Below are 18,029 nucleotides of genomic sequence, written 5' to 3' on the forward strand. Positions count from 1 at the left end.
CCTACACCGACAGGTGTGGGTAACCCGTTGAACCCCATTCGTGATGTGGATCGGGGATTGCAATTATTCCCCATGAACGAGGAATTCCCAGTAAGTGCGGGTCATAAGCTCGCGTTGATTAAGTCCCTGCCCTTTGTACACTAGTTATGCTGGGTTTTGTTGCCCAGGAATCTGCACTTCGTTAAAACAATCCTGAGATAGTGGGCTGGGCCGCAGGGGACAGCCCCGCCGAGGGCCAGCTTCAAGCAGCTCGCTCTGCCCTAGGTTTGGCGGAGCGTCTCAAGCGCTCAGCAAGCAGAGAAGCAGGATGCCAACGTCGTCAGTGTTAAGAAAACTCAGAAGGAGCAAGCTCAGTTGAAGGGCTTTGTGATGATCTGTGTTACGGGCACGCTCAAAAGCTTGCACCAAGCTCAGGGCTGCATCGTGCGAGGCACTGCACAGGCAAGTAATGAGAGACTGTCCTGCCCCCAAGAATTTACAATCTAAATAGACAAGGCATAAAGGGAAGTGACTCAGCCAGCAACAGATCCAGAATTAGAACCCCCATTTCCTAGGTCCTGGTCCATTGTGCTAGTCCCTGGACCACATTACCTCTTAGGGGCCTTTTGGCTAGTATCAAAGGTAGTCTCCATCACACAGCTGTCAGAAAGCTAGATTCTGTAATTGTAGGTGGAGAGACTTGAGCTAATGATCTTTTCCATTTCTAATGTCTGTGATCCTGCCTGAGACCCGGCCTCCTTGGTGGGTGTGAAAGGTACTGTGCCAGCCAAACTCTGACATAAGTGCAGAGCAGAGGGAATTTGTACAGTGGTTAGAGCGTAGAAAAGGCCGACAAGACTCTGCTGGTTCTGCTGCTTTGTGATCTTCAGTATGTCATTTAACATCTCTGGCCCAGACCGTCAAAGGCATTTAGGCTTCTAACTGGAATTCGGTGGGAGTTAGGTGTCTTTGAGAATCTGGGCCTCCCTGCCTCAGTTTCCCCATCTGTTAATATGGGGGTAAGAATTCCCAGCCATAAGAAGAAGGGAGGTTGTGAGAATTCTGTTTTTCTTTGGCACCCTTCACCACAAAGCCATTAATGTCTGCAAAGCTCTGCAAGATCCTCAGGCAAAAGGCGCTTCATAAAAGCAAAGCATTGTTTGTCTGTACTCAGAGTAACAGCCGTGTTAGTCTGCATTCGCAAAAAGAAAAGGAGGACTTGTGGCACCTTAGAGACTAACCAATTTATTTGAGCATAAGCTTTTGTGAGCTAAGTGAGCTGTAGCTCACGAAAGCTTATGCTCAAATAAATTGGTTAGTCTCTAAGGTGCCACAAGTCCTCCTTTTCTTTTTGTCTGTACTGGTTCTCATGAACCGGCAGCTGCTGGAACTACGTCCTGCCCTGCTATGGAATGGTTCTGCATCTCTCCACGGTAATGGTCTGAAATTGCTAACCCCTGAGCAGAACAGAGAGCAGGAAAAGCTGCCTTTCCAATAGCAGCACTGCTTGGAGCAAAGTGCCCTCGGACCCAGTTGACCCAGAGACTCCTCACCTGCGGAGGGGAGTCCGCGCTGACAGCTGCTATTACCTGATTGCGGCTGCTCATTGCTATCACACAACTCTTTCTCAAGGCTGTTTTTCTAGCTCATTACCAGGGGGTGAGATTTGGGTGGAAACACCCGGTTTGGGTATATAAAAATCCATTGCCTTGGTGCCAGGAGCATGGGAAAGATGTGTTGATCGCTTTCTGCTTCAAGGAAAGCGAGAGATGCCAAGCAGTGTGGAAGTGCAGGGGTGTGTGGGAGGTCAGAACAGGTGGGGGGAAAGGCTTGGTGTCAAACAGTGTTTAAAATATCCCCCTCGCATCACACTGGCTGTTAATTGTCACCAACCATGGAGAGACTGATTGAGCCCAGCAAGGATCCAGCAAAATAGATAATTTCTTCCAGGCATCTAAAATTCATGAAGTCGGTGGTGGTCCCATCACACCACTGTGTTGTTGTTCTGCTACCCAGAGTCTCCCTTGCAGGGCTAAGTATCAGGGGGTGGGTTTTTTTCCTCCCCCGAATGCAGAATACATTTGAGTTGTTAATGCGCTTCTCTCGCTTTGGGCTAAGAGCCCGGCAAAGAGCCGAGAACTCGTCCTAAACCGCGTGTTGTAAATTAACTCTTAATGTAATGAATTTATTAAAGGGCTGTTAGGTCTGAAGGATGTGCACAGAAATCCTAATGCCCGATTAAGGGCTTGATTCATAAAAACGTTGCACACCATTTACGCAGGTTTGGCCAGTGGAAGCTTTACTTGGAAGGAGCAGAAGAAAATGGTTTTTGAGTGGAGCAGTGTGTTCTTGCTTCCCTAGGCAAGGGATCAGGATTTATCTGTCCCCTCTATATGAACACACACGTATGAACACACTCTCACACATATGGACATGCATGCCCAGAGTCAGGAATGCATATCAACACACAGCCACACATGCCCAAATGCATGTACGTACATATGTGTCGATACAAGCACACACGTGTGTGCATGTGTTTATGTAACACACTGCCATGGGGTGGGGTGTCATATGGTGACCACGCCATGCAAAAGGCTAAGCCTACTACTCCAGGTAGATAGTAAAGCTGCTCTATCAACTCATATAGTTCAGGCCCACTTTTTGGCGCTGAAGGTCCCAAGTTCAAACCCAGTCAGTGCCCCATGCAGGGAATCATTCCATGAATGCATAGGGTCCATTTTTTTTCAGCTGGCCTATTATCAAAAGAGTTAGCCGCTCCTTTCTCTGGTACTTGCATCTGTTACTCTTGCTTTTCTTCCTTCCTCTACCTTGCTGGGGAACTGGCCCTTTGGGGTATGGGCTGCGGTTTCTGGTGTTCTCTAGCTATGTTGTATGAGGCTGCTTTGGGTCACTGCTGTCCCTCTCAGTCAAAGAGACTGTTGCCTGCTGTAAGGAACATAAAGAGGATTCTTTAGGGAGGCTGCCAGACACAGACAGACCCTGTGGTTCTCTCTGGCCCTCCCACCTGGGTACATCTAGTGTCCTCACACAGGGCATGCACTCTGGCCTGGCCTGACCTCAGCAGTCATGGAATGGACTCCTGAATCCACTACAGTTTTCTGCACTGTCACTGTGGAAAATATGGCACTTGCGGGGAGGTAAATTGTTTAATTTCCCTCTGAGTTGAGAGCACGACCTGACTGTCAGTGAAGTGAGATATTAATCATTTACTATATATTATATATAAAGGGGAACAGTCAGAATTGCTAGAGGGTTAAAAAAATCATATTATACATCTCCTTCTAAGGGGATCTTGATGAATCGGTCTTAAGTGATGCCCCCACACTGTTCCTAACAAGACATGCATTTATAAAGCACCCCCAGGGATTATCCAGCCTTGTGCTGGATGTCCTACGCTAAGTAAGAAACACACAATGGCGTCCCTTGGGTTAAGAGTTCTAAGCAGAGAGAGAGAGTTAGTTCTGGGCTCCTTTGTGTTTGTGGTCTGTGATGCAGATAAAGAGATGCCACGACAACAGTGCATTGCATCTACACAGCACCTTCCAAACAAGGCACTTTGCAAATATTGAGTTGGTTTCTCAGCGTCCCTGTGAGGTAGCCAAGTATTGTAGCCATGGGTAAACCATGGCAGGGAGGGATTAATTATTTATCGACGTAGCCCCCCAGATGTGGGAATGGAACTCAGGAGTCCTAATTCCCACATGCCTGTGCTAACCATAAAATCACCCTGACTAGCAAGGCTGAGAAAAGAACCCAGGCATCCTGCTATCCAGCCACTGCACTAACGCGTAAACAGCACTCCCAAACCGGGGGATGAGCACTGGTTTAAGCAGTGAGGACACTAGGAACAACGGGCCAAATTTATTTCTAGTGTAACTACTGTGCAGTCTTTGGAATTAGCCTGCAGCTGGTGTCATCCTTTACACCAATAGAGAGTGAGTGTACAATGCTTCCAAATCAGGAAGGTAGCAGTTTACACCCACTTGAACCTGGCCCCACTTGTTTGACCTCACATTCTTGGAAGTTCACAGAATCAAACGTTTCCCTCACTGAGAATGAGCAGGGGAATTTATTCTGGTTTTAATGATAACTGTTCACGTGTGGGCCTGTGATTATAGGACAGAATAATAGTACTTTCGAACTGCTTGATGCTAGGAATATCTAACCAAACAGTGAGCATACCGTGGATAGTCACCTTGGTAAAATGGCAACATATAAGTATGATGATTAGCAACCTCAGGAAAAACTCATTGCATCTCCTGTGATGTGGCTCCTTGAGCCTCTGTTCAGCAAGGCCATTAAGAACATGCCTAATGTTAAGTATGTAAATAAACTTCTTGACTTCCGTGGGACTAGTACTCAGGTGCTTAGAATCAGGCAGATGCTTCAGGACCTGCCTGATCTTGGGCCACTGTGTTATTCCATAGTTCTGATCCAATGAGGTTGCCGTGTTGGACCCATATTGCAGAATGCGCAGGTGCTTAACACCTTATGGTCACTACTGGAGGTGAGAAATAAATCAATCCAAGAATATCAGATTGAACAGTTCGCATACAAATCTGAATTCTCTTTGATTGTGTCCATAACCCTTTTGTGTTAGATTTCTATGCATATTCTAGCAAAAAAAAAAAGAGTTTTCTTGGCCTGAAAATGCATGGAAACAGCAAATTTAAAGTGAATATTGGAGACTATTGGCGTAAAGTGAATTCTGAATTCGAAACACGAGTATCCAGACTGAAAACTAGATTATGCTCATCCAATCAGGGAACAGAAGCAGTATCATTAGGGCCCTACCAAATTCACGGTCAATTTCACAGTCATAGGATTTTAAAAATCATAAATTTCATGATGTCCTCTATTTCAATCTGAAATGTCAGTGTTGTGATAGTAGGGGTCCTGACCCGAAAAGGAGTTGTGGGGAGGGGGTCGCAAGGTTATGGTACGGGGGGTTGTGGTATGGCTACCCTTACTTCTGCGCGGCTGCTGGTGCAGGGCTGCCTTCAGAGCTGGAAAGCGGTGGCTGCGGGCCATGAGCCCATCCTGGAGTGCTCCTTTAGCCTCTCAATTGTCCAGTGGCCCCACTGGTTGTTTGGCAGCTTCCTGCTTCTGACGTACTTAAAAAAAAAAAAAATCGCTATTACTTTCTGAGTCTTTGGCTAGTTGTTCTTCACATTCTTTTGTGGCCTTCCTAATTATATTTTTACACTTCATTTGCCAGAGTTTATGCTCCTGTCTATTTTCCTCACTAGAATATAATTTCCACTTTGTAAAGGATGCCTTTTTGCCTCTCACTGCTTCTTTTACTCTGTTGTTGAGCCACGGTGGCCCTTTTTTTGGTTCTCTTACTATGTTTTTTAATTTGGGGGATACTTTTAAGTTGAGCCTCTATTATGGTATTTTTAAAAGGTTTCCATGCAGCTTGCAGGGATTTCACTTTTGGCGCTGTACCTTTTAATTTCTGTTTAATTAACCTCCTCATTTTTGTGTCGTCCCCCTTTCTGAAATGAAATGCTACTGTGCTGGGCCGCTGTGGTGTTTTCCCCACCACAGGGATGTTAAATTTAATTATGTTATGGTCACTATTCCCAAGCAGTCCAGCTATAATCACTTCTTGGACCAGATCCTGTGCTCCCCTTAGGGCTAAATCAAGAATTGCCTCTCCTCTGGTGGGTTCCAGGACCAGGAATTCATTAGCACCGTAGCTTTCATTTGAAAGAAAAGCAAGATTCTAGCTCTCGTGGTTACAGAAAAATACCAGAGAACACGAAACCCCAAAGGTGCACAATACAGGTGGCAAATAAAAAGAATTCCAAATCAGCTCGTTTTTAAATCTCATGATTTTAAAACATTAGGGGTTGTCAGTAAAGCTACTGGACTGCTGTAGGGGCTCATCATTGTTTAAAGAGATTTTTCTGCTTGGAAGGCAAATCTGCAGATGAACCAAACAGACCGACTGGCACAGGAGTTTAATCGGTGTCTGTGGAGGAACAGACATAGGAAGCTGAACTCCCATGAGCAAGAACCAGAGACATTCAATTTTAGAGCTGCCAGTCAACAAAAGGGCATGAAGTTATTAGCTCCCGGGACTCCATTACCTGCCAGTTGAGACCCTGGATAATATCTTTTGTTGGTTTTTCTGGGAATTCCCATTTAGATCATGTCTTTAGATACGAACACACACACCCTGCGTGAGAGGCAGAAATGACTCCACTCTGACTTCAAATGGTCTTCTGCTGTAAGGTGCCATACTCAACGCACATAGTGCTCTGATGAATTGTATTTGTAATTCAGATTTTTAAATAACTTCACCCCAATGGGAGGCAATTCAGAGGAGATAGCAGACAGGAGCAGCTAACAGGGGAGTTTTGCGAGGGAGTTCACCGGGGGAGTGAGAGTGGGGGGCTAGATACGTTTAATACTCTTTAAACTTCAGCCAAAAAACACCCCCCAATAAAAACAAAACAACAACAAAGGAACCAGTGGCAGGAGTAAAAAGAGAATGCAGGCAGAAGTCCAGCAACAGAGTGGGGGCTACCCAGTTTATTGCACCCAATGCAGCATGTCTGATTACCTGCCCTATGGGCAGGTGACGTATGTGTGCATTCGGTGCAAGGAGCTCCTGGCCCTCAGAGACCATGTGTCAGCTTTGGAGACCAGAGTGGCTGAGCTGAAGGAGCTAAGGGAGACAGAAAGGTACATAGATGAGACTTTCCGGGACACAGAAGAACGGTCCCACCTTCGGTCTGACAGCCTCTGTGCTGTTGAGGAGGATGAAAGCCTCAGGGAAGGAGAACATCCAACTGGAGCAGAGGGAAATGATCCTATAGTTGGGACCCTCCTTCCAGATAATGTTGTGGTATCCTCTCACACTGAGGATACTTCTCCGGGGGAGGGAACTCCAGTTATTAGGAAGAGACAGGTATTAGTAATGTGTGATTTGATCATTAGAAACATAGAGAGCTGGGTTTGTGATGGCCAGGAGAACTGCATGGTGACTTGCCTGCCTGGTGCGAAGGTTGCGGATCTCTCGAGACATCTAGATAGACTTATGTGTAGTGCTGGGGAGGAGCCAATGACATAGGGAGGGGTAGGAGAGAGGTCCTGGAGGCCAAATTTAGGCTGCTAGACAAGAGATTGAAGTCCAGGACCTCCCTGGCAGCGTTCTCTGAAATGCTTCTAGTTCCATGCACAGGGACAATTAGACAGGCAGAACTGCAGGGTCTCCATGCGTGGATGAGACGATGGTGTAGGGAGGAGGTGTTTAGATTTATTAGGAACTGGGAAAACCTTTGGGAAAGGTCGTGGAGCAGTTTTTAAACTAAGGGCTGGGGGAAAGCCAACAGGTGCAGAGGAGCACAAGATTCGGCCAGAGACATCCAGGGGAGGACCTACTAATGGAGATTGTCTATGTCCTAGTAAGGAGGAGAGGATGGAAGATGATAAAATATGGATAAGAACTGATGAGAAACACTCAAATGAATTTCCTGGCTTCACCGTTCCCTGCCTACACTGTGATATCCCCAGCAAGCCAGACTGCCTAAACAGGCCACTGTCTATGCTTTGCTTTCTCTTCAGAGACTCTGAACAATGTAATTGCTGCAGTTTGAAGTTTCTAAGCTGGTACGTTTGTTCTTAAGATAAAAGCACCACAGAGAAAACATATTCAAACAATAAAAGAACCTACCCAGGTGCTAATAAGCTTACCAGTGATCACCCCAACTCCAGCAAAGGCTCTGGCTGGTGAAGGCTCCTTCATACCCCAGTAGGGTTTTCTTCTGCAGTCGTAAGTTCATAACATCTATTAGGTCAGGACAAGCACCCCTATGAATCCTTCGTGCAGTTTGGGTCTTTGAGAATAGGTAATTCATAAGCAAGAAATCCCTCCCCAAGGCAGAGCTCCAAAAGGCTGGGTTTTTGCATAACCACCCCCAAATTATTTCCTGGAAATCCTACTTGACTTTGCCTAGCACATTGTTTCCAAGAGTCCTCTGCAGCTAATAATACTTCCCAAGGTTCACATTAGTAACGTCTCAGTAACACACAAACATTTGCATTTTTAATACAGTGAGCTCCTCAAATACTTTACCTTAATTCCGTGAGGTTCGTCCAGGAGATTTCCACACCCGAGTCATGGGACAGGACCCAAATATGCCAGGCTCTGAACAAACACAGAATGCAAAGATAGACCCTGCCCCAAAGAGCTTACGGTCTAACTCAGGCCCAAGTCATTGTGATGGGGTCGGGAGAGAATAAATTCTTGGCCAGTTTTCCCACAATATGCAGCGATTGATTTATTCACCTGCCTCTCCTTTTAAAACACACACACACAGCACATGATAGGTTTTGATGGGGGTTGTTTTTGCCTCACCAGCCATTGTCTGCTCTGGTCCTAGGCATATACTTGTGTTCCCTGGAAAGTATTCTACCTTCCAGCGTATAGCTGCCCTTCATGAACGGCAGCTCAGAAAACACTGAATGGTAAGAAAAGCCTCTATGAATAGACAGCTGCATCCTGAGGGCTGATGTGCCAGTGTGGTGACTTTGGACAGGCACGAGGGAAAGACAGCTTCTCAGACCAATGGCAGGAATGATTTATTGTGCCCGACGGGGAAAGAACAAACATGTTCATCTCTTCATATCCTCCGCAGCCAGAGGCATTTCAGATTTGGTGCCTTAAACTGCAGAAGGACTTATCCCTCTGACCAAAACTCTGCATGGCTCCAAAGAAATACTTAAAGAAATGAGGGAAGACCCCAGGCACGTGATCGCGCCCTTGCTGACAACGATGTCAATCAGAGGTAACTCCATTGAAATCAATGGAGTTGCAGCAGTGTGAGTGAGGGAAGAATCAGTCCCTGTATCTCTGTGTGTGTATATAGATGGACAGCATGAGGAAACTGCGTGGAATGGCCCAGCGGAGAGGTGCAGCTCACCGGTTCTAACTGAGTGTCTTCAGCAGACACCCAATCTGTGATTAGACAATAGGCGCTCAGCTTGCTGAATCTTTCATTACAGCTCTTTTTGAGTTTCTCCCACCAGTTTTCATCGCAGCTAATCAGATTCCTGCTCTCTTCTTCCTCCCGTATTTCACAGCACAGGGCTAATCCCCTTTTCAGAGCAATAGCTGCTGCTCAGAACGCAGCCGAACAAGACCAACACCGAGCTGTCATTTGACAATTAGTCTCTGGGTAACCGAGTTAATAGGACGGCGCAGTTCACATCCTAATGATTTTTTTTTAAATTAATACGCAGATTGCAGAATGAAAGGCACCCACACCCATCCCTAAATGAGGAGCTGGAGCAGCCATTCCTAAATCAATTTGGAAGATGAATCGCAAAGCGCTTTAGCAACAGAAGCTCAAAGGTATTTAAGCACCTAACTTCCCCATGGAAATGAGGAGTCTAAATAGTTTGAGCATCTGGGCTTAATTCCCTTTAAACCACTCTGGCGTTACGAAGGGGCCCTAAAGTGAGTGCAGCGTACATCAGTGTGAATGAGAATCGGGTCCATTCATTCCCTCCAGATCCCTGGGCTAGACTGAGAATCCATTAAGCGCATTGGGGAGTGGGTAGCTGCATCCGCACCCCCATTGGAATCAACAGCGCTTCTCATGTGAGTAACTGCTCACCCATGCATTCAAAGAGTTCACAGCCTGGGTCTCTGGGAGGTGGCTCAGGATTGGTATCTCCATTTTATTGATGGGGAACTGGGCCCCGAGAGGAGACATGACTCACCCAAAGTCACACACGAAGTCAGTGGCAGAATTAGAAAGAGACTTTGGGTCAGATTTTGATCTCCGTGAGTAAATACATAGTAACTTAATTGTGGGGCTGCAAAGCTAAGCCAGAAACCTCACAGCAAAGGTCTCTTTTCTTTTTCCTGCCATGGTCTGATTATTTTCTGCCTTTGATCATGAAATAAAATAAAATAAAAATTGCACCAGAACAGATTTGTCTTGCAATATTTCAGTGGTTTCTGCTAGAAACAAGAAGTGCAGAGAGTTTGAACTAGAATTTAAAATAATAAACAAGTTAACCAGAATTTTTTGAGCCTCCAGGAAATTTAGTTGTTCAGATTTTGGTTAGGTTATCTCATGCAGCTTAATAATCATCAGCCAGCCTTACTTATATTCAAAAGTGGGCTTGGACCAAATCCCCAGCTCCAGACACTCTTCTGATCTGGGGAAGGCTTGGATTCACATCCTAACTTTGTGCTGAGTTATAATGGGCCAAGCCAATGGACCAAGTATTCTGATTCTTAGTTCACTTCATATTGTTGCCCCTTCTGGTTCAAATAGTTAGCCAATAGTTAGGGTGTTGCGGGTTGTTTTCACTAGGAGGAGAAACTGATGTTACAAGTCAGGTATTTCGTTGATGCAACCATAGCACCAACTCCATGGGTGCTCCGGGGCTGCGCCCACCAGCCCCCCACATATCAGCTGCTCAGCAGGCCCTGCCGATTAGCTGTTCGGCAGCGGGTGAGAGGAGCAGGGGGTGGAGCCTTGGGGGAGGGGGAGGAGCAGGGGCAGGCCCTCAGGGTGGAGTAGGGGTGGAGCACCCACTTGGAAAGAAGAAAGTCGCACCTGTGGATGCAATCCTGTTTATTTACAAGCAATGCACAGAAAATCCTTTCCCTGAACACAGGAGAACTCAGAGAACAAGAGCGAGTGCCTCCTTGTTCATTATTCCAAGCCTCATTTTCCAGCCAGCTCTTTGCCCAAAAAGCTCTCTCTCTCTCTTAGCTTTCTCTCAGGGTCAGGGGCTTCTCTAGCTGCCCTTCATTTTCCACTGCCTTCTTTGTCTGCTTCTGTGGCGTTTTACACAGGCACAGTCCCACCCAAACCCCCCCCCCAACCAACAACACAACCCCCTCCACCCATCCTCTACATTTGCACTCAACCCAGAGCAAAACCCCTCCACCCGTGCCCCTCAGTTTCTGACTGGCTTTGCATGTGGTCTGTGGTTTGAGTGGTGGCACCTATTGTTTCAGGTATCTTGTGCCAAAAGTTGCTTAATTGCTTCTGACACTTTTCCTGACTGAAGGGCAGCTGTTACGACCGCTAGCTTCAGCCAAGGTTTACCCAGTCCCCAGTGCAACAACATTTACCTGACCTCACCTCGTGTATATATCGGTGCTTTGCCTTTTAGTCCCCAAGCCTAGCGTAACAAAAATTTACATTCCCCAAAAGGGAATGGTTCCTAACAAAAGGTTGCTAACCAACACTGGACTTAAACACGTCCGTAACTATAACATGCTACACCTCTATTCCTTATTGGGGAGCCCATGTATTTATAATTACTGGGGCATTTGTGCTAGATAAACTATTTTTTTAAAAAAACCCATTATTTGTAATTTGTTCATGTCCCGCTTCTAGGATCACCGGAGGAATAACATCTTTCTAAACACCCCATCCACAACCCAGCCAAAGGGAACTCAAAAATGTCAAGCTGTGTGCTAAATCTGCTCTTACAAAAAGTGAGATGAGATCTTTAACGAACACAAGTGATTGGCATAATAAAGTGGTGATATCAGTTCCTCCTCTCTCTTACTTTCTGTTCAGCTAGTGGGAGACCCCACGTCACCTCCCCCATTCTGTTGTGATCCAGTTAAATAAAGCAGCAAGTTCCCAGCCTGCAATCGAATGAGCAGACTTATTTTTGTGGCACTGAGCGGTCCCTTTACAAAAATCAGGACTTTGGTTTTACAGTCTTCTTTCCAGCAACTTTGGCAGAACAATAACCCCCCAGGGGGTCTGCGCTGACCCACAAGGAAGAGCCACCCACTTCCGAATCAATGAAACCACTTCCATTTTTAGAGTAGCAGCCGTCTTAGTCTGTATTTGCAAAAAGAAAAGGAGGACTCGTGGCACCTTAGAGACTAACAAATTTATTTGAGCATAAGCTTTCATGGGCTACAGCACATTTCATCAGATGCATTCAGTGGAAAATACAGGGGGGAGATTTATATACATAGAGAACATGAAACAATGGGTGTTACCATACACACTGTAACCAGAGTGATCACTTAAGGTGAGCTATTACCAACAGGAGGGGGTGGGGGGGGAGAACCTTTTGTAGTGATAATCAAGGTGGGCCATTACCAGCAGTTGACAAGAACGTCTGAGGAACAGTGGGGGGGGGGGGGGGAAATAAACATGGGGAAATAGTTTTACTTTGTGTAATGACACATCCGCTCCCAGTCTCTATTCAAGCCTAAATTAATTGTATCCAGTTTGCAAATTAATTCCAATTCAGCAGTGTCTCGTTGGAGTCTGTTTTTGAAATTTCCAATCCTGCTTCTCTTGTGATCTCTTAACACGTTCACAGTCTGAAGTGCTCTGTCTGCAGCTGGGAAGAAAGTGAAAGCATCTGTGTGGGTGTTAGCACGTCGGATAACGCTGGGGAGCATTTTTTTAGCCCTGCTGAACCATTAGGAGAAGTTCCCATCCAATTTATCCACTCTAATCTGTTCTTTCACAGGACTGCTAAGATAGAAATCTTGGAAATGAAGAGAGAGCTGCCAGAAAGCTTTTGAATTGACCGTGGCCTGTTTTAGAACACTATCCTCCTAAACGGCTTGCTGCTCAGCATTCTGCTCCGATTGCCCTAACGGCACTGCCATATCACACACAACTGGAGACTCAAGCTTCAGGCCCTTTATGAGGAACACGAACATTATTAAGGGGGAAGAGTTTATAGCCGGTGACCTTTTTATCCGCAGTTTCTTGGGCGAAGGTTAATGCTCACAGGCTGAGATTTTGAAAGGAGCCTGAAGGACGTAGGTGGCGATTTGCGACTGAAATCAGTGGGAGTTCAATTCCCTTTGAAAATCTTACCCAAGATGCTTTGCACTTACGTGACCGCATTCATCTATGGATCTCAAAGCCCTGAAGACTGAAGTCCTCAGTTTCCCCCACAGCACAGGGAGTGCAAGCTTCATCTTACACTGCCCAACCAATGTGCTACAGCCATGGCTTGGGATGAGATCCTCAAAGCAAGGGGGGGAGGTTCGCTCTCCATGACCTGCCCCTTCTTGACTTTTGGGCCTGCCCACAAAGGGGCCACGTTTTGTGGATGGTTTTCGTAACGTGGAAACTTTGACATCTACAGCTGACTGAGCCCCATTGCAACAGGGTCCACTACTCACCGTTCAGCAGTGCCCCCTCGTGGCTCATCTGGGGAATTAGCTCGCCACTGTCCACACTGCACCCATTGCCTCAGTCACTTGCTCTGCAGCCCCTCTCTCACTTGTCACTTGTCTCCTTCGTGGCTTAGCCCTCCGGCCAAGTCACCGTTGTCCTTCTCTTCCTGGGTATCACCAGAGTCTCCTTCCCCAAAGTCTCAGCTGTCCCCATACCCACTCCATACGTCACTCTTGCAGTGGCTGGTAGGGGAACCTGGGCCCTCCCTCTTCTCTGGTTCCAGGCCAGGGACCCTGGAACCAGCAATTGAGGTCTACACTCTCTCAGACTTCACTGCTCCTGCCCTGGATTGCTTCCTACCCTAGCTTTTTCAGGCTCCTGCTCTCCCCCTTGTATCGGGGAGTGTGACTGCAGGCTCACCTCACTGCCAGCCTCCTCTAGTCTCAGCTTCTAGGCTTTATAGAAGCCCCCCGACCTGTTCCTGCCCAGGTAAGCTTCATTCTCAGTTGCCACTTAGCTCCCCAGAGGTGCAGCCTACCGCTAAATGGCCTCTCCTGCCACCTTAACCCCTTTGGTGCTGGTGTGCGGTGAGTGCCCCAACACACCCATCCAGTCATTTACACAGGCCAGCGAACAGCCATGAGATCGGAACAACTTTTGGCTACAAATTGGGCTTACGACAAACGACATTAGGAGTGATCGAAAATGAATAAATATTAGCAGGAATGGAACGTCCACTGCTTTCCAGGCCTAGCTTTGACACCAGCTCCAGAAGTTAGTTGCAAAAGGCAAGTCGAAAAGCTAGGACCTTTTCTCTACAATCACGTCTGTAGTGAGTGATGGAAGCAAAGCGGTTGGCTGTGAGGAGCAGCATCTCTGAGCAAATACTTTGCATACCACTGTGAAGCTTTCAGCCCAGACACACTCCTACTCTGCGATAAATCACTGCAGAGGGAGACGGGTGCTGAGTGGAAAACAAACACAGGAGGAAACTGTAAAACTCTTAGAAACCTTTAACTGACATAGCAGAAAATGCAGGCAAGTGCAGCTAAGCGGGGATATGATAGACGTCTATAAAATCATGACTGGTGTGGAGAAAGTAAATAAGGAAGAATTATTTACTCCTTCTCATAACACAAGAACTAGGGGTCACCAAATGAAATTAATAGGTAGCAGGTTTAAAACAAACAAAAGGAAGTATTTCTTCACACAATGCACAGTCAACCTGTGGAACTCCTTGCCAGAGGATGTTGTGAAGGCCAAGACCATAACAGGGTTAAAAAAAGAACTGGATAAGTTCACGGAGGCTAGGTCCATCAGTGGCTATTAGCCAGGATGGGCAGGGATGGTGTCCCTAGCCTCTGTTTGCCTGAAGCTGGGAATGAGCGACAGGAGTTGGATCACTCGATGATTCCCTGTTCTGTTCATTCCCTCTGGGGCACCTGGCATTGGCTACTGTTAGAAGACAGGACACTGCTGTTATTTCTATTACTGTAGCGCCAAAGAGCCCTGAGCCTGGCCCAGTACCCTGCTGTTGTTTCACCAGACAGGGAGAGCGGAAGCTCCCAGCTACCTGCTCTAGACAGGTCATTATTTATTTTATCCTGTCCCCTCGTACTCATCTCCTTTCTAAGGGAAACATTCCCAGCTTTTCCATTCTCTTTTCATAGGGGAGGTTTTCCAAGCCCTTCATCATTCTCTCCACCTTTCTCTGAGCCCACCTCAACTTCTGTAGCTTCTGTCTGGAGCAGGGGCGGCCGGCACAGCACACAATATCCAGATGGGGCTGCACCATTGATCACAGAAAGGCCTTACGCCATCCCACTCTTTATGCAGCCTAACGCCTTGTTTGCTTTTTTGACCACATCGGCAGATTGAGCAGAGGGCTCATTGAGCTGGCTTCAAGGGCACCCAGGTCTCTTTCCCCCTCTCCATGTATGTTGCCGAGTGCAGCAGGACCCTGAGGACTGGATGGGGCCCGGGGGAGAGTCTTACCCAGTTGTTCCCCCTTCTTTTCCATCAGACTGGGGATCTGGTTTAAGATTTCTATGTGTGCCAGCAGAGCACTCAGATCCAGTTAGTTACTTGGCTTTGACTCTAATACACTGTGTCACTCCAACCGGGGAGAAATTAACTGTATTTTTCCTTTACGCGTTTTCTATTTCCCTTGCCCAGTGCTTCATTTAGCAGGCACCCTGCATTCAGCTCTGCCCAGGGGATGCTTCAGCCTGCTTGTTAGACCCATCAGCTCCGTTCAAGTGGAGGTCCAGGTACGGCTTTTCCCCTGCAGCTCAGCGACGGAGTGGTTCTGGCAGGCCTGGCGCAGGACTGCTAGCTTCCATTTCTGGCTCTGCTCCCGACTCCCTGCATGACAAGACACAATGTTCCTCTGGGCCTCAGTTTACCCACCTAGCAAATGTGCTGACTAACCAGCAATGGTTCCAAACCAGCAGCGCAGATTTGAACAACCCCAGGCTTGCTCCTTGTGTGGTTATTTGCACCTGTGCTAAGTGAATGCGAAGTGGGTGCAAATGGCTACTGTTCTGCCACCTCCTTTGCACGGGGGTAAAGGATGGCACCAAGGAAGAGACAGGGGAGAAAACTACAAGAGCTCAGCATCTCTCAGGGTGAAGGCCGAAGCAGGCCTGTCCTGGTCAGTAAGAAGGGGCCCAATCCTGCCAGGCCCCAGGTGGCGGAGATGATGATGCTTAATTATTTGTAGTACGCTAACATAACGAGATCGGGGCCCCACTGTGCTAGCTCCTGTCCAGGCACATAACGAGAGACTGTCTCAAAGACCTGGCAGTATAAGCAGACAAAGTGTGGGCGGGGAAACTTCTCACACAACAGGCTAGCAGCAGTGCCAGAATCGGAATGCATGGCTCCTGACTCCCAGTCTAGTCCCCTATCCACTAGGCCCCACTGCCTCCCCTCATGAACATCCTCAATGAGAGCTGACAGGGTGCAGCACCCAACAGGAGGTGCTCAGCGCTAGGCCTGACATCTCTTACAAGAATAAGACTGCCATGCACCTCTCTAGTGTCCTTCAGCGAAGTGCCTTTTATTAAATATCAACCCCCTCCTGGAATACCAATAAATATTATTGTACTCAGAAACTTTAAGGTCAGAAGGGACCATCATGATCATCTAGTCTGACCTCCTGCACGTTGCGGGCCACAGAACCTCACCCACCCACTCCTGTACTGAGTTTTTTCAGATGGGTAACCACAGGGAGGTGAAGTCACTCTCACCCCAGCTCACCCAGGGAGTCAATGGCAGGACTGAGAGTAGAACCCAGGCATCCTGACTCCCAGGTCTTTGCTATCGCTGCCAGACGACCACTTTTCTATGCCAGCTTGTAAACTAACATTTAATTAGCGATGTCTGTTCCTAACCATCACCGTCTTGGCAGGCAAGAGTGAGTTTGTTTGATTGGATGGCCTCCAGAGAGCCATTCAGCGGTATCACTGCCAATAAATGATGAAAGATAAGCCAAGATATTGCCCACTTTACAGTCCCTAGGCACTGCAAATAGCTGCAGGGGTGGCGCATGGATGCATAGTTTTACGTGGAGCCATCCAAACCAGAAAAGCTAATCATGTTTGTGCCTTCAATATGGCCAAATCCATATGCATACACAAATGCTCTGAATGCAGCCCCATTCATTCCCGCTGCTGGCTGATGTCAATATTTCTGCTGTCAAAGAGAAGCTTTCTATGTAACAAGATAGTGTCATGGAGAAGAGGGAAAGTAAATTTCCCTTTCAGGGGGATTCTACTTAACACTCCTCCAGGCTTGTCACTCAACTCTCTATCACTTAAAGCACATTGATTTAAATCCATCCAGAGACTAGCTACTGGTTAGCCATGCACTAGGGAATCGTCTTCCAGCTGTTTGGTTTAAGAGTCTTATTGGAGACTGAGTAATTGAAAGCACTGGGGGCTTTGGGAAGAAGGATTATGCAGAGCTGAAGAGCGTGGAGGTATTCGCTCAAGAGGTGTCAGATGGCTGCACTTCAAGCCAGACTGAACGTTAAGTGATAACAGAACCATAATAGTCTATTCCGCGATCTCCTAAAGGGAAGTAGGTGCCTAGGAAAGAACAGACACAATGGGTGAAGCCCAAGAGCACCTGCGGACTGCATCAGCTTTGACATTTGCCTTCCCATTATTAATTACGTTAATAAATCCGAGTGAGGGGGGAATCTGCCAGCCGTGGCAAGGCTCAATCTGAAGAAGCAAAACTCCAGGTGCTCCCTGATTATCCAAATCTGCTGACTCTGCAAAACTCAGCTGGAAATCTGCGCCAGACCAGGCTGTCTGGACCGTGTTCTGATCTCAGGTAGGCTATAGCCTAGGGGGTTGTTCTGGATTTAGACCAGGGGCGCTAAGATGTGCTCTCATGCAAACTCTCCAGCATCTGCTATTGTCAGTGGAGTTAGCCTCGGTATTGGGTTCTGCTGAGTGTAGGCCCAAACTGGAATTAAAAAGCACTCCAGGGAAACAAGGGACAAGGCCAGGTCCTAGCAGCGCTGAATTTGGTGATTAGGCTCCCGTGGCACTTTAATGAGGATACAGAGAAATCTGCTCCAAGAGGAGATGGGTGTGGGGGGTAAAGATGGGAATTTGGGGCTCTGAAATGACTCCTGGATGAATCTATATTTTAAAAAAATGATCTGGGCAAGGAATTCTTAACTCCAATAAGGCGGTAGATGTCAAACTTCCAGGGCTGATCCCACCTCTGCCCACACATGGGATTCCCAGTGAAGTCAGTGGGAACTCCCCACAAAGGGTCTGATTCTACACTCATACTGCCTTCACACACTATCCGCTGATTAACACTGGAGTAAGTGAGAGGATAACTGACCCCAGAGAGCCTCCAGGATCT

At 47.2% G+C, this 18,029-nt stretch overlaps 1 long non-coding RNA gene across 1 annotated transcript; it reads left to right on the plus strand.

The window, feature by feature from the left end:
* The first annotated feature begins 12 nt into the window (after window positions 1-12).
* Window positions 13-17,147, plus strand: LOC122461626. The gene is made up of 3 exons (XR_006283642.1): window positions 13-143; window positions 3,659-3,668; window positions 17,110-17,147. It is a non-coding gene; the product is annotated as an uncharacterized LOC122461626 (long non-coding RNA).
* The last annotated feature ends 882 nt before the right edge of the window (window positions 17,148-18,029 follow it).

This window comes from Chelonia mydas, chromosome 9 (genome assembly GCF_015237465.2).
Source record: "Chelonia mydas isolate rCheMyd1 chromosome 9, rCheMyd1.pri.v2, whole genome shotgun sequence".
Taxonomy (NCBI): domain Eukaryota; kingdom Metazoa; phylum Chordata; order Testudines; family Cheloniidae; genus Chelonia; species Chelonia mydas.